The sequence below is a fragment of the Pelobates fuscus genome, chromosome 13, assembly GCF_036172605.1.
Source record: "Pelobates fuscus isolate aPelFus1 chromosome 13, aPelFus1.pri, whole genome shotgun sequence".
NCBI lineage: Eukaryota > Metazoa > Chordata > Amphibia > Anura > Pelobatidae > Pelobates > Pelobates fuscus.
Window position 1 is genome coordinate 71,042,546 of NC_086329.1, and position 13,702 is coordinate 71,056,247.

The window sequence follows — 13,702 nt, forward strand, 5'->3', positions numbered from 1 at the left end:
AAAATGGATCTTTGTCTAGGATGTCAGAAATCATTGCACCGGCCCTGCATGTAGGCTCTAAAACTTACCTTTAATCCAATGCCTGGTCAGTCTCTTGGGACCAGACACTCCGCCCTAGAAAAGATGACTGTTGTCCAATCCAGTGGTTCCCATAGAAGAGTAGTGGGGAGAGGGGCACAAGGGAAAACTGGAAAAAATCTCCAACTATTCAGCTCTTTTTGATATTCTAGTTAACATTTGCAATGTTCTTATCATTTCTCTAATATTCCTGTATAGCGAATTAACCCATGAATATTTACAATATATAAGGCAAACTTACTAATACAATGTCCTTTCCATTTCCGCTGGGAGTTCAGATTACTGAGTTACTTACGGCAAATCGTCCTTGATCAGCTTATGAAAGGATTGTTGAGGCAGTGGAGTTCCTTCCAAGATAACTTTCCTAGTGTAAAGAGCAAGACATGTCAATGAAGGTTTTTAATGATTTAAAAAGGTTTTACTAAATAAATAGTTTCATTAATCAACACAAAAACGGTTGCACCCGTGTATCACTTTCATACTGAAGTCTTCACATTCTATTTATTATAATCAGCAGCTTACACACAAAGGAGGAAATCTTGGCACAAGGATTTACACTGCTGGAGTCTGCAAGTCCATACTGAATTATAAAAACAACCGAGACGTAACAACACATTGGTTGGGACTATAATAACTCTTAAAGCTGCACTGTCATGCCATTCCCCAATCGCTCCTCTTCTCTTCCTCGCTCAGGATCTGTTCTTTTTTCCCAAACTGATCTAGTTTTCTTTAAAGGAACACTATAGTCACCTAAATTACTTTAGCTAAATAAAGCAGTTTTAGTGTATAGATCATTCCCCTGCAATTTCACTGCTCAATTCACTGTCATTTAGGAGTTAAATCACTTTGTTTCTGTTTATGCAGCCCTAGCCACACCTCCCCTGGCTATGATTGACAGAGCCTGCATGAAAAGAAAACTGGTTTCACTTTCAAACAGATGTAATTTACCTTAAATAATTGTATCTCAATCTCTAAAGTGAACTTTAAATCACATACAGGAGGATCTTGCAGGGTCTAGCAAGCTATTAACATAGCAGGGGATAAGAAAATCTTAATTAAACAGAACTTGCAATAAAGAAAGCCTAAATAGGGCTCTCTTTACAGGAAGTGTTTATGGAAGGCTGTACAAGTCACATGCAGGGAGGTGTGACTAGGGTTCATAAACAAAGGGATTTAACTCCTAAATGGCAGAGGATTGAGCAGTGAGGCTGCAGGGGCATGTTCTATACACCAAAACTGCTTCATTAAGCTACAGTTGTTCAGGTGACTATAGTGTCCCTTTAAAACATAATTAAACATAGTTATAAGAGCTTCCAAATCACACACAGAAGAGAAAATAGCAGAGCCAGTAAAAAAAATGTAATTTAAAAAAAAAAGGGACAAAACTTTTTTTAGATACATACATGATAAAAGGAAAGTAAAACAATGTTTAGTTAGATTCAAAACAAAAGAAGGAAGGTATGTAGAAGAGGATAAAGGTCTAGCTGACTGCCTCAATGAATATTTTTGTTCAGTATTTACAGATGAAAATGAAGGAAATGGGCCTCATTTAGGGAAAGGACAAATGAGTCATATGTTACATGTGAGTTTACAGAGGAAGAGGTTCTATTTCAACTGCCAAAAGTAAAGACAAATAAGTCAATGGGACCTGATGGAATACACCCAAAGTTATTAAAAAAGCTTAGTGGTGTACTAGCAAAACCATTAACAGATTTATTTAACCAATCATTGTTAACAGAAGTAGTCCTAGAAGATTGGAAGTTTGCGAATGTTGTGCCCATTCACAAGAAAGGTAGTAGGGAGGAGTCGGGCAACTATAGGCCAGTAAGCCTTACTTCAGTAGTGGGGAAAGTTATGGAAACCATGTTAAAGGATCAGATTGTTGAACATCTAAAAACACATGGATTTCAAGATCAGAGACAACATGGGTTTACTTCAAGGAGACCATGCCAAACTAATCTTATTGATTTATTTGATTGGGAAACTAAAATAATAGATCAGGGTCTTGCAGTAGACATTGCTTACCTAGATTTCAGTAAGGCTTTTGACACTTGCACATAGAAGGCTTATCAATAAACTGGAATCTTTGGATTCCAATATTGTTGAATGGGTAAGGCCGTGGCTGAGTGACAGGCAACAGAGGGTTGTAGTCAATAGAGTATATTCAAAGCATGGGCTTGTCATCAGTGGATCGCCGGCGGGGGATACCCACCGAACAGGCAAGTCCCTTGTATGGTGGGGACGTACTACGCCGCCCGTCGGCGATTAGAGCCGGGTCCCCAAGGACAGCATAGTACGCCCGCCGTCCTTAAGGGGTTAAATGAATGTGCTTACTTTCCTGAAATCTGTCTAAAGACACAAACAGGATATGAATTCATTTTCCATTTCCCATTAACCTTTTTAAATATAACCAATACCTGCATAACTTGATTTTAACCATCAGTCACGTTCAGCCATGCCTTTAACGTGGAATATTTCAAACTGTGTGCAAATCAGAAACATTACAAAAAACAAAAACAAAAACTAGCAAAGAGAAATACAGACCTAGGAGAATTGTTTTATTATTGAAAATTATATCAAGCCATATCATCTTCACCTCTATTTCAATAAAAAAAAAAGGAGGACAACACATAACAGTATAAAGTAATCTGCACACAGGGGATACGTTTCCTACGTTCGCTGTTTAGAAGTGACTGGAGAAAGAAGGGATTGGGGGCAGGGCCGGACTGGGGGCACGAAGCAGCCCTGGAAAAAAAAAAAAATCTATGGCAGCCCCATAAGTCATTGTGCACACACATATCTATATACACACACCGGTATATATATATATATTATTGGAATATTTATTTTTCAATTCAAAATATTAGTCCTTTTAGGGTAATTACAGTTGCAAGAAAAAGTATGTGAACCCTTTGGAATGATGTGGATTTCTGCACAAATTGGTCATAAAATGTGATCTGATCATCATCTAAGTCACAACAATAGACAATCACAGTCTGCTTAAACTAATAACACACAAAGAATGAAATGTTGCCATGTTTTTATTGAACACACCATGTAAACATTCACAGTGCAGGTGGAAAAAGTATGTGATCCCCTAGACAAATTACATCTCCAAGAGCTAATTGGAGTGAGATGTCAGCCAACTGGAGTCCAATCAATGAGATGGGATTGGTCACAGCTGCCCTGCCCTATAAAAAACACACACCAGTTCTGTGTTTGCTTTTCACTAGAAGCATTGCCTGATGTGAATGATGCCCTGCGCAAAAGAGCTCTCAGAAGACCTACGATTAAGAACTGTTGACTTGAAAAAGCTGGAAAGGGTTATAAAAGTATCTCCAAAAGCCTTGCTGTTCATCAGTCCACGGTAAGACAAATTGTCTATAAATGGAGAAAGTTCAGCACTGCTGCTACTCTCCCTAGGAGTGGCCGTCCTGTAAAGATGACTGCAAGAGCACAGTGCAGACTGCTCAATGAGGTGAAGTAGAATCCTAGAGTGTCAGCTAAAGACTTACAAAAGTCACTGGCAAATGCTAACATCCCTGTTAACGAATCTACAATACGTAAAACACTAAACAAGAATGGATTTCATGGGAGGATACCACAGAGGAAGCCACTGATGTCCAAACAAAACATTGCTGCACGTTTACAGTTTGCACAAGAGCACCTGGATGTTCCACAGCAGTACTGGCAAAATATTCTGTGGACAGATGAAACCAAAATTGAGTGGTTTGGAAGAAACACACAACACTATGTGTGGCGAAAAAGACACCAACATCAAAACCTCATCCCAACTGTGAAGTATGGTGGTGGGGGTATCATGGTTTGGGGCTCCTTTGCTGCGTCAGGGCCTGGACGGATTGCTATCATCGAAGGAAAATTTAATTCCCAAGTTTATCAAGACATTTTGCAGGAGAACTTAAGGCCATCTGTCTACCAGCTGAAGCTCAACAGAAGATGGGTGTTGCAACACTACAATGACCCAAATCATAGAAGTAAATCAACAACCGAATGGCTTAAACAGAAGAAAATACGCCTTCTGAAGTGGTCCAGTCAGAGTCCTGACCTCAACCCGATTGTGATGCTGTGGCATGACCTCAAGAAAGCGATTCACACCAGACATCCCAAGAGTATTGCTGAACTGAAACAGTTCTGTAAAGAGGAATGGTCAAGAATTACTCCTGACCGTTGTGCACGTCTGATCTGCAACTACAGAAAACGTTTGGTTTAAGTTATTGCTGCCAAAGGAGGTTCAACCAGTTATAAAATCCAAGGGTTCACATACTTTTTCCACCTGCACTGTGAATGTTTACATGGTGTGTTCAATAAAAACATGGCAACATTTCATTCCTTGTGTGTTATTAGTTTAAGCAGACTGTGATTGTCTCTTGTTGTGACTTAGATGATGATCAGATCACATTTTATGACCAATTTGTGCAGAAATCCATATCATTCCAAAGGGTTCACATACTTTTTCTTGCAACTGTAAATTATACAGTAAGGCATACTCACATGCAGACACAGCCAATCTTACTGATGCACACAAATAAGCTCATTGACAGACAATCTAAATGACACACACAGACAAGGTTACTGGTACACACACAAGCTTACTACAGACAAGCTCACTGCATACACATGCTCACCACAGATAGGAGCAGACATACCCATGCTCCCTACAGACAAGCTCACTAACACACACACAATCCCAACAGACAAGCTCACTGACACACATACAAGCTCACTCACTAGCCGGCACACACACAAACTCACTAGCAGGTGCATACACACAGAAGCTCACTCCCTAGCAGATGCGCACACACATACACAGAAGCTCACTCACTCACTAGCAGATGCGCACACACATACACAGAAGCTCACTCACTCACTAGCAGATGCGCACAGACACAAAGACACCCCCACACACACAGGGACAATCAGACAGCCACACACACCCCAAAAGCCTCACACACACAGGCAGACATTCATACATACACACAGAGGCAGACAGTCACACACAGTCATACATACACATAGAGGCAGACAGTCACATACACAGGCAGACAGTCATACATACACACACAGACAGTCACTTACAGACACACTGACCTGCTTCTTACCTCCACATCCCTTGGAGCTCCTGGAGACTGGTTGTTGGAGAAGCAGGGACTCCTTCCTGCTTCCCATGCTGCATTAACCAGCCCCCCCCCCCCCCCCGCCGCACGCTAAGCCCCGCCCCAATTATTATTATTATTCCGTCCGGCCATGTGTGAGCTGCGCCGGCCGCCTGGCTCCCCCTGCTTTCATGGGGTCCTGTCCGCACAGCTCACACATAGCCGGCCGGGATTACAGGAGCCTGTTCAGTTTTGAATGGGGCTGTCAGCCCAACCCCAGGTGCCGAGGCCCACCGGGAAATTTCCCGGTATCCCGGTAGGCCAGTCCGGCCCTGATTGGGGGTATTCTTCACGTGACAGCTTACAGATTGGTGAGTGCAGGCAGACACTTAGCAAGAACACCAATCCTTTTACTTTTAATCTTCCACCCTGTGACACAAAAAAGTTAAATAAGGTTTGACAATGTTAGAGTTTATGAGTTTCTCTTTACCGTACCAGGTGTTGTAAACCTTGCCATGCATTCCCCGGATATCACAGCCAAACGTCATGTGTCCCCTGAAAGTAAATATCACTGCAAGGAACTTTAAATATAGCTCTACCCACCTTAATTCAGGTCCTGGCCCATTTTGTATTATAACTTGATCTACACAGTTATGTGAATGGAGCTAAATCTTATCCATAGATGGGTGTTAACAAGAATAAACAAACACGGTGAGGTCTGATTTTTGTAAACAAACACGGTGAGGTCTGATTTTTGTTACCCAAAGGGAGAGATTTGGTTGGTTGCATAGAATGAAGGATGTGTATACATTTCTACAAACAGGACAGATGGACAGACATACCTCTGATGGAAAACTAAGACCCAACATTTTTTAAAGAGATTTCTATTACTATCTGTACTTTGGGTTTGAAGTAAGAGAACATATCAGATGCTTGACCTGATCCGACCTGGATGACATCTACGCATTCTGAATGTGGCCAACTTGTATGGTTACAAGTACATGTCTGTTCACCCACCCACTGTAAAGCGCTGCAGAATTTGTTGGCGCTATATAAATAATAACATAATAATAATCTGTTAGACACAGAGATCAACAATTAAAAAACACTTAATGTTCTCCACAACAGCAGAAGGCCCCTGGATGCCCCTAAACTAATGAATATATGATCAGTTCTAAGCAGAGCAATATACACTTTTCCCTACTTGGTCCATGATATAGCAGTGTTTCAGCTTACCAGTCTTTCAGATCCTGGCAGTGACGGGTATGCAAGGAGTATTGGAATTTCAATATATCCAAGTCAATAACAACGCTCGGTAAAATCTTGCTCCAGGAAGCCAATGCACTGGTAATCCTCTGTACAAAATACAACACTGTGTACACGGGACAGGTTCTTATTACAGAAAATACTCAACTCTCTGCGAATCTGGGATTCAGGCACAAAAATGCACATGGCAGAGAGTTGTGAAGGGTGTTACATGTTTTAAGACAAAAAAAATTAAACCTCGAAAAACAATCCAGCAAATACTTTTAAAAATGGCTAATAATAAAATGAAAGCTTTGAGAACAAACTGATGATGCAGAAAGAACATATCGTGTGAATATAAAACGTAAAGATAAACAAATTACAAAATATAAACAAAATTAAAAAAAAAATACCAAAATGCAGCAATATAAAGTAGTTATTTTCACTAGATGACAGAAAAAGCAAATGTACATCACTTAAAGCGGCACTGTCATGCCGAATTCCGTTTTTTTTTTTTAACCCCCTCCCGCCTCCACTACATCCAATTGACCCCCTAGTCACCCCCAAATGCCCCTAAGCCCCCCACATTACCTATTTTTTATTCTTTATTTTCTGCCCCGATCTATATTCAGGGCGCCGCCATCTTTGTGTGGGTAGGTGAAGTCCCTGTGGGACACGTCATCTGCCCACACTACACAGACTGTGAGATTCCCACATGCCCAGTGAAACACCTGGACATGCGAACGGGAATTTCATCTATTCATTCATTCATCAGACAGACGAATGAATGAATAGAAAAAATCAGATGAACAAACTAACACTGAGTATCAGTGTTCGTTTGTTCGTTCAGTTTATTACAAGGAGGGAGCTACCGGCGTGCAGCTCCCTCCTTGTAATATGTAAAGACAGAAGCGGCAGGGAGCTGTGCTCCCCACCACTTCATTAGCCCCCCAGGTCCCCCCTCACTCTATGGGGGTCAATATGACCCCAATAATAGCATAAGGGAGATTCAAATCTCCCCAATGCCCCTACTCGCTATACCGCGAGTAGGGGCATGTCCACTAAACAGTGAGCAGCATGTGGCTGCTCACTGTAAAAAAAAAAAAAAAGGGTAATAAGGGGGGTGGGGGGGACCTTCTGTCCTCCCCCGCCGGCCCCCACCCCTGGACGGCGGGTGGGGGCCATAAGGGGAATGGGGGGTGGGACCTACTGTCCTCCCCCCAGGCACCCACCCCTGGGCGGCGGGTGGGGGCCATAATGGGAATGAGGGGGGGAGGAGGGGGGGACCTACTGTCCTCCACCCCCCGGCCCCCACCCCTGGGCGGCGGGTGGGGGCCATAATAGTAATAGGGGGGGGGACCTACTGTCCTCCCCCCCGGCCCCCACCCCTGGGCGGCGGGTGGGGGCCATAATAGTAATAAGGGGGGGGGGGGACCTACTGTCCTCCCCCCCCGGCCCCCACCCCTGGGCAGCGGGTGGGGGCCATAATAGTAATAAGGGGGGGACCTACTGTCCTCCACCCCCCGGCCCCCACCCCTGGGCGGCGGGTGGGGGCCATAATAGTAATAAGGGGGGGGGGGGGACCTACTGTCCTCCACCCCCCGGCCCCCACCCCTGGGCGGCGGGTGGGGGCCATAATAGTAATAGGGGGGGGGACCTACTGTCCTCCCCCCCGGCCCCCACCCCTGGCCGGCGGGTGGGGGCCATAATAGTAATAAGGGGGGGGGGACCTACTGTCCTCCACCCCCGGGCCCCACACCTCGGCGGCGGGTGGGGGCCATAATAGTAATGGGGGGGGAGATCTACTGTCCTCCCCCCCGGCCCCCACCCCCAGGCGGCGGGTGGGGGCCATAATAGTAATATGGGGGGGGACCTACTGTCCTCCCCCCCGGCCCCCACCCCTGGGCGGCGGGTGGGGGCCATAATAGTAATAAGGGGGGGGGGGAACCTACTGTCCTCCACCCCCGGCCCCCACCCCTGGGCGGCGGGTGGGGGCCATAATAGTAATATGGGGGGGGACCTACTGTCCTCCCCCCCGGCCCCCACCCCTGGGCGGCGGGTGGGGGCCATAATAGTAATAAGGGGGGGGGGGACCTACTGTCCTCCACCCCCAGTCCCCACCCCTGGGCGGCGGGTGGGGGCCATAATAGTAATAAGGGGGGGGGGAACCTACTGTCCTCCCCCCCGGCCCCCACCCCTGGGCGGCGGGTGGGGGCCATAATAGTAATAAGGGGGGGGGAGGACCTACTGTCCTCCACCCCCCGGCCCCCACCCCTGGGCGGCGGGTGGGGGCCATAATAGTAATAGGGGGGGCACGACCTACTGTCCTCCCCCCCGGCCCCCACCCCTGGGCGGCGGGTGGGGGCCATAATAGTAATAGGGGGGGGACGACCTACTGTCCTCCCCCCCGGCCCCCACCCCTGGGCGGTGGGTGGGGGCTATAATAGTAATAAGGGGGGGGGACCTACTGTCCTCCACCCCCCGGCCCCCACCCCTGGGCGGCGGGTGGGGGCCATAGCGATAATGGGGGGGGGACCTACTGTCCTCCCACCGCCCCCACCCCTGGGCGGCGGCACTAAGTAAATTCCCCCCCACCCCCCCATCAAGGTGACTAGGGGTGCCCAAGCCCCTAGTCACCCACCCCCCACCCAAATAAAAATGCCCCTACCTACCCCCCTCACCCTAAAAAATAGTGAGGGTGGAATAAAATTGCTAACCTGTAAAGTAAAATTAAACTTAACATTCGACGTCTTCTTTTTTCTAAAATCTTCATTTTCAGCCCCAAAAAAGGCCAAATAAAAAACCATCATAGCTGTCGAACTAAAAATAAAATAAAAAACCCGAGCGCAAAAAAAAAAACCCGACGAAAAAGAAAAAACCCGAGCGCAAAAAAAATAATCCATCTTCACCCATGGAGGGCTCCGCGCAGACTGAGCTCCGCAGGGCGGGGGAAGGCTTATAAAGCCTTGCCCCGCCCTACAATTAGGCTAAGAACACTCTGATTGGTGGGTTTAAGCCAATCAGAGTGCTCTTTGTCATTTTACAAGCGTGGGAAAGTTCTTTGGAATTTTCCCACGCTTGTAAAATGACACAGAGCACTGTGATTGGATGGCTTGAAATCCATCCAATCACAGTGCTCTGTGTCATTTTACAAGCGTGGGAAAATTCCAAAGAACTTTCCCACGCTTGTAAAATGACAAAGAGCACTCTGATTGGCTTAAACCCACCAATCAGAGTGTTCTTAGCCTAATTGCAGGGCGGGGCAAGGCTTTATAAGCCTTCCCCAGCCCTGCGGAGCTCAGTCTGCGCGGAGCCCTCCATGGGTGAAGATGGATTATTTTTTTGTGCGCTTGGGTTTTTTCTTTTTCGTCAGGTTTTTTTATTTTATTTTTAGTTCGACGGCTATGATGGTTTTTTATTTGGCCTTTTTTGGGCTGAAAAATGAAGATTTTAGAAAAAAGAAGACGTCGAATGGTAAGTTTAATTTTACTTTACAGGTTAGCAATTGTATTCCCCCCTCACTATTTTTTAGGGTGAGGGGGGTAGGTAGGGGCATTTTTTATTTGGGTGGGGGGTGGGTGACTAGGGGCTTGGGGACCCCTAGTCACCTTGATGGGGGGGGGGGGGGATTTACTTAGTGCCCCCATCCGCCGCCCAGGGGTGGGGGCGGGGGGAGGACAGTAGGTCCCCCCCCCATTATCGTTATAGCCCCCACCCGCCGCCCAGGGGTGGGGGCCGGGGGAGGGGAGGACAGTAGGTTCCCCACCCCCCTTATTACTATTATGGCCCCCACCCGCCGCCCAGGGGTGGGGGCCGGGGGGGAGGACGGTAGGTCCCCCCCTTATTACCATGACGGCCCCCACCCGCCGGCCAGGGGTGGGGGCCAGTAGGTCCCCCCCCTTATTACTATTATGGACCCCACCCGCCGCCCAGGGGTGGGGGCCGGGAGGGGGAGGACGGTAGGTCCCCCCCTTATTACTATTATGGCCCCCACCCGCCGCCAAGGGGTGGGGGCCGGGGGGAGGACGTAGGTCCCCCCCCCTTATTACCATGATGGCCCCCACCCGCCGCCCAGGGGTGGGGGCCGGGGGGGGGGAGGACAGTAGGTCTCCCCCCCCCTTTATTACCATTATGGCCCCCACCCGCCGCCCAGAGGTGGGGGCCGGGGGGGGGGAGGACAGTAGGTCCCCCCCTTTATTACCATTATGGCCCCCACCCAACGCTCAGTGGTGGGGGCCGGGGTGGGGGGCGATAGGTCTCCCTCCCTTATTTAACTTTACGGCCCCACCCGTCGTTTAGGGGTGGGGGGCAATATTTGTTATTTTTTTTTACAGTGAGCAGCCACAGGCTGCTCACTGCTTACTAGACATGCTCCTACTCGCGGTATAGCGAGTAGGGGCATATTATTTACTAATACTAAGTAATCTTTACTTAGTATTAGTAAAGTTGGCTGAAAGACCAGTTTAGGTCTTTCAGCCTTTTAGTAGATAGCTCCCTGATACCGTGGGAATTAGGGAGTTATCTACTAAGCGGCTGCAAGATGCAGCCACAGCAATGAATAGAATCGGAGTTTCATTCATTCATTAGAATGAAATTCCGATACGATCAAAGTACCGAATTGCATCCTAACACCAATGGAGAAACTCTTCTCATTCTGTTAAGGTGCAATTCGGCAGTTTTGCCGGCGTTCTGTCTAAGTGACAGGATGTTCGGCAATACTGACAGGAAGCATTGTGGGAACAGGGAGGAAAGCTAGGGATCATGGGAAAATTGCTCTGACCAGCGGAAATGAAGCACACTTTGCTCCTCCACTGGTCAGAGCTGGTCAAGCGGAGGAATCCTCCATAAGGCAAAGAGTCCCTACTTTGTCTTATGATTTTAAAGAAAACTAAAGAAGACAGGAAGAAAAGAATAACAGATCCCGAGAGAGGGGGAGAAGAGGAAGAGATTGAGGAAAGGTAAGTTCGGCATGACAGTGCCGCTTTAAATACATTGACTTTCCTTGAAAATTGTCACATTTTTTAAAATCTTATAATGGCAGCACAATTAGAGGCTGGTTATAAAATGGAGCAAACAAAACTATTTTAGAGGGATTTCACCTTTATTAATATGAATAATGGTTAATAATAGTCCTTACCTGCAGTCAGTTGTGTCCTATCCAGTGTGATGTTTGCTGCAAACAGATGTGAACATAGTTGTTATAACAGAGACAGATAAACAGTGACAAACGGGTACAACAACACATAAAACATTATGTATGTGTAAAATGTGTGGGAGTTAGCAGAATTTGGCAAATTGCTGTTGACACTAATTAGGCTACTATCTCTCAATTCAGAGACACTAACAGAGTTATTTACTAAAGAGGGAAATAAAGTCAATTTCAAATCTAAGGCCAGAGAAGCTGAACTGGAAGCATACATTTCTTTCCAGCTGAATTTTCCAGTGTGGGTATTTTGATCTTAAAGGGGCACTATAGTCACCAAAACATCTTTAGCTTAGAGGAATCCAGAGGAATTACCAAATCTTATGGAAAAATTTTGTGAATACAGTAAAGTCTCTAACTACAAAATTAATATAGAAAAATATATGATTCTTCCTACAAATATAAAAAAAAGATCAACACAATCTGCTCAAAAGTCTCTATAATTTTGATTGGATTAAACATAGCTTTTCATATTTAGGTGTTAAAATCACCCCCAAAAATCTAAATAGACTACGGTACGGTAATTGAAATAAACTTTCTAGAGATGCTAAAATCAACAAACCCTTCACTTAAAGAATGGAGGAAGGTGGAACTATCATAGTCGGGTCGCATCAACCTTGTTATCAGTATCATTCTCCCTAGATGGTTATATATCTTCCAAATTATTGGCTTATGTTACAATCTAGCCTAACAAATTTCATATGGAAAGCAAAGCAACATAGGATTAGCACAAAGATTCTATCAATGAATAAGAACAAAAGAGCTATAGAATTTCCAAATATGAAAAAGATATATCAAGCCAGTATAATGACCCATATATACCAACTACAAATCCAAAAACATAAATAAAAGAACAAATTATGTTGGATCATAATCATTTATCTTCAATTATATGGAATGCAAAAAGAAAAAAATGTTAATTTCTTATCTAAAACAACAAAGTATGGTATTAAGTGAAATATTAGAATCCTGGATAACTATCAAAAAGATAACTTAAGAATTTCCTAGAAATTAAAGGAGTACTATAGTGCCAAGAAAACAAACTTGTTTACCTGGCACAATATGGTCATTAGGCACCCTCACGGCCCCCCTCCCGCTGGGCTGAAGAGGTTCAAACCCTATGGGGTTTTGGGTGACACTGGATGTCTCCATGCATAGAGTGAGCATGTCCAGTGTCAGGCGACCAAAAGTTGAGTTAATCAGATGAGAAATGAATTAGAAAACTGGAGGATCAGACAAATGAGTGGGTTGTAGGTATACAGGTCATTAACTTATGGTAACAGAAGAGGAACGACTTATTTGGAATTTTGGTAAACAATACAGTAGCACTGGGGATAAGGCCAGAAGAATGATTGTCTGTATGCACTTACCTGGTCCTGGGAGCTTCTCTCTCTTTTCTCCTGCGCTGCTGTCTTCAAAGAGCGCGGGGAGGAAGTGACATCATCGCGTGTGACCTCACTTCCTCGAAGCGCTGGGAGGGGAGCGAGAGAGGGAGGGAGGGACATCTCCACCGAGAGGCAGCAAATGGGGGCCTACGGCGTTGGCATAGTGGGGAAGCCAACAGGACCCCTCTGTACTAACACGGGTCCCAGCTCATTCTGGGACATTACATTGTCCCAGAATGAAAGTGCCCGGGACACCGGACAGACCCACAAAATGTGGGACTGTCCCGGACGATCCGGGACACAGGGGCACCCTACCCACATCTGTCTCAGTATATTAACCCCTATCTGTCTCTCTGTCTCAGTATATTAACCCCTATCTGTCTCTCTGTCTCAGTATATTAACCCCTGTCTCTCTGTCTCAGTATATTAACCCCTGTCTCTCTGTCTCAGTATATTAACCCCTATCTGTCTCAGTATATTAACCCCTATCTGTCTCTCTGTCTCAGTATATTAACCCCTATCTGTCTCAGTATAATAACCCCTATCTGTCTCTCTGTCTCAGTATATTAACCCCTGTCTGTCTCTCTGTCTCAGTATATTAACCCCTGTCTCTCTGTCTCAGTATATTAACCCCTGTCTCTCTGTCTCAGTATATTAACCCCTATCTGTCTCTCTGT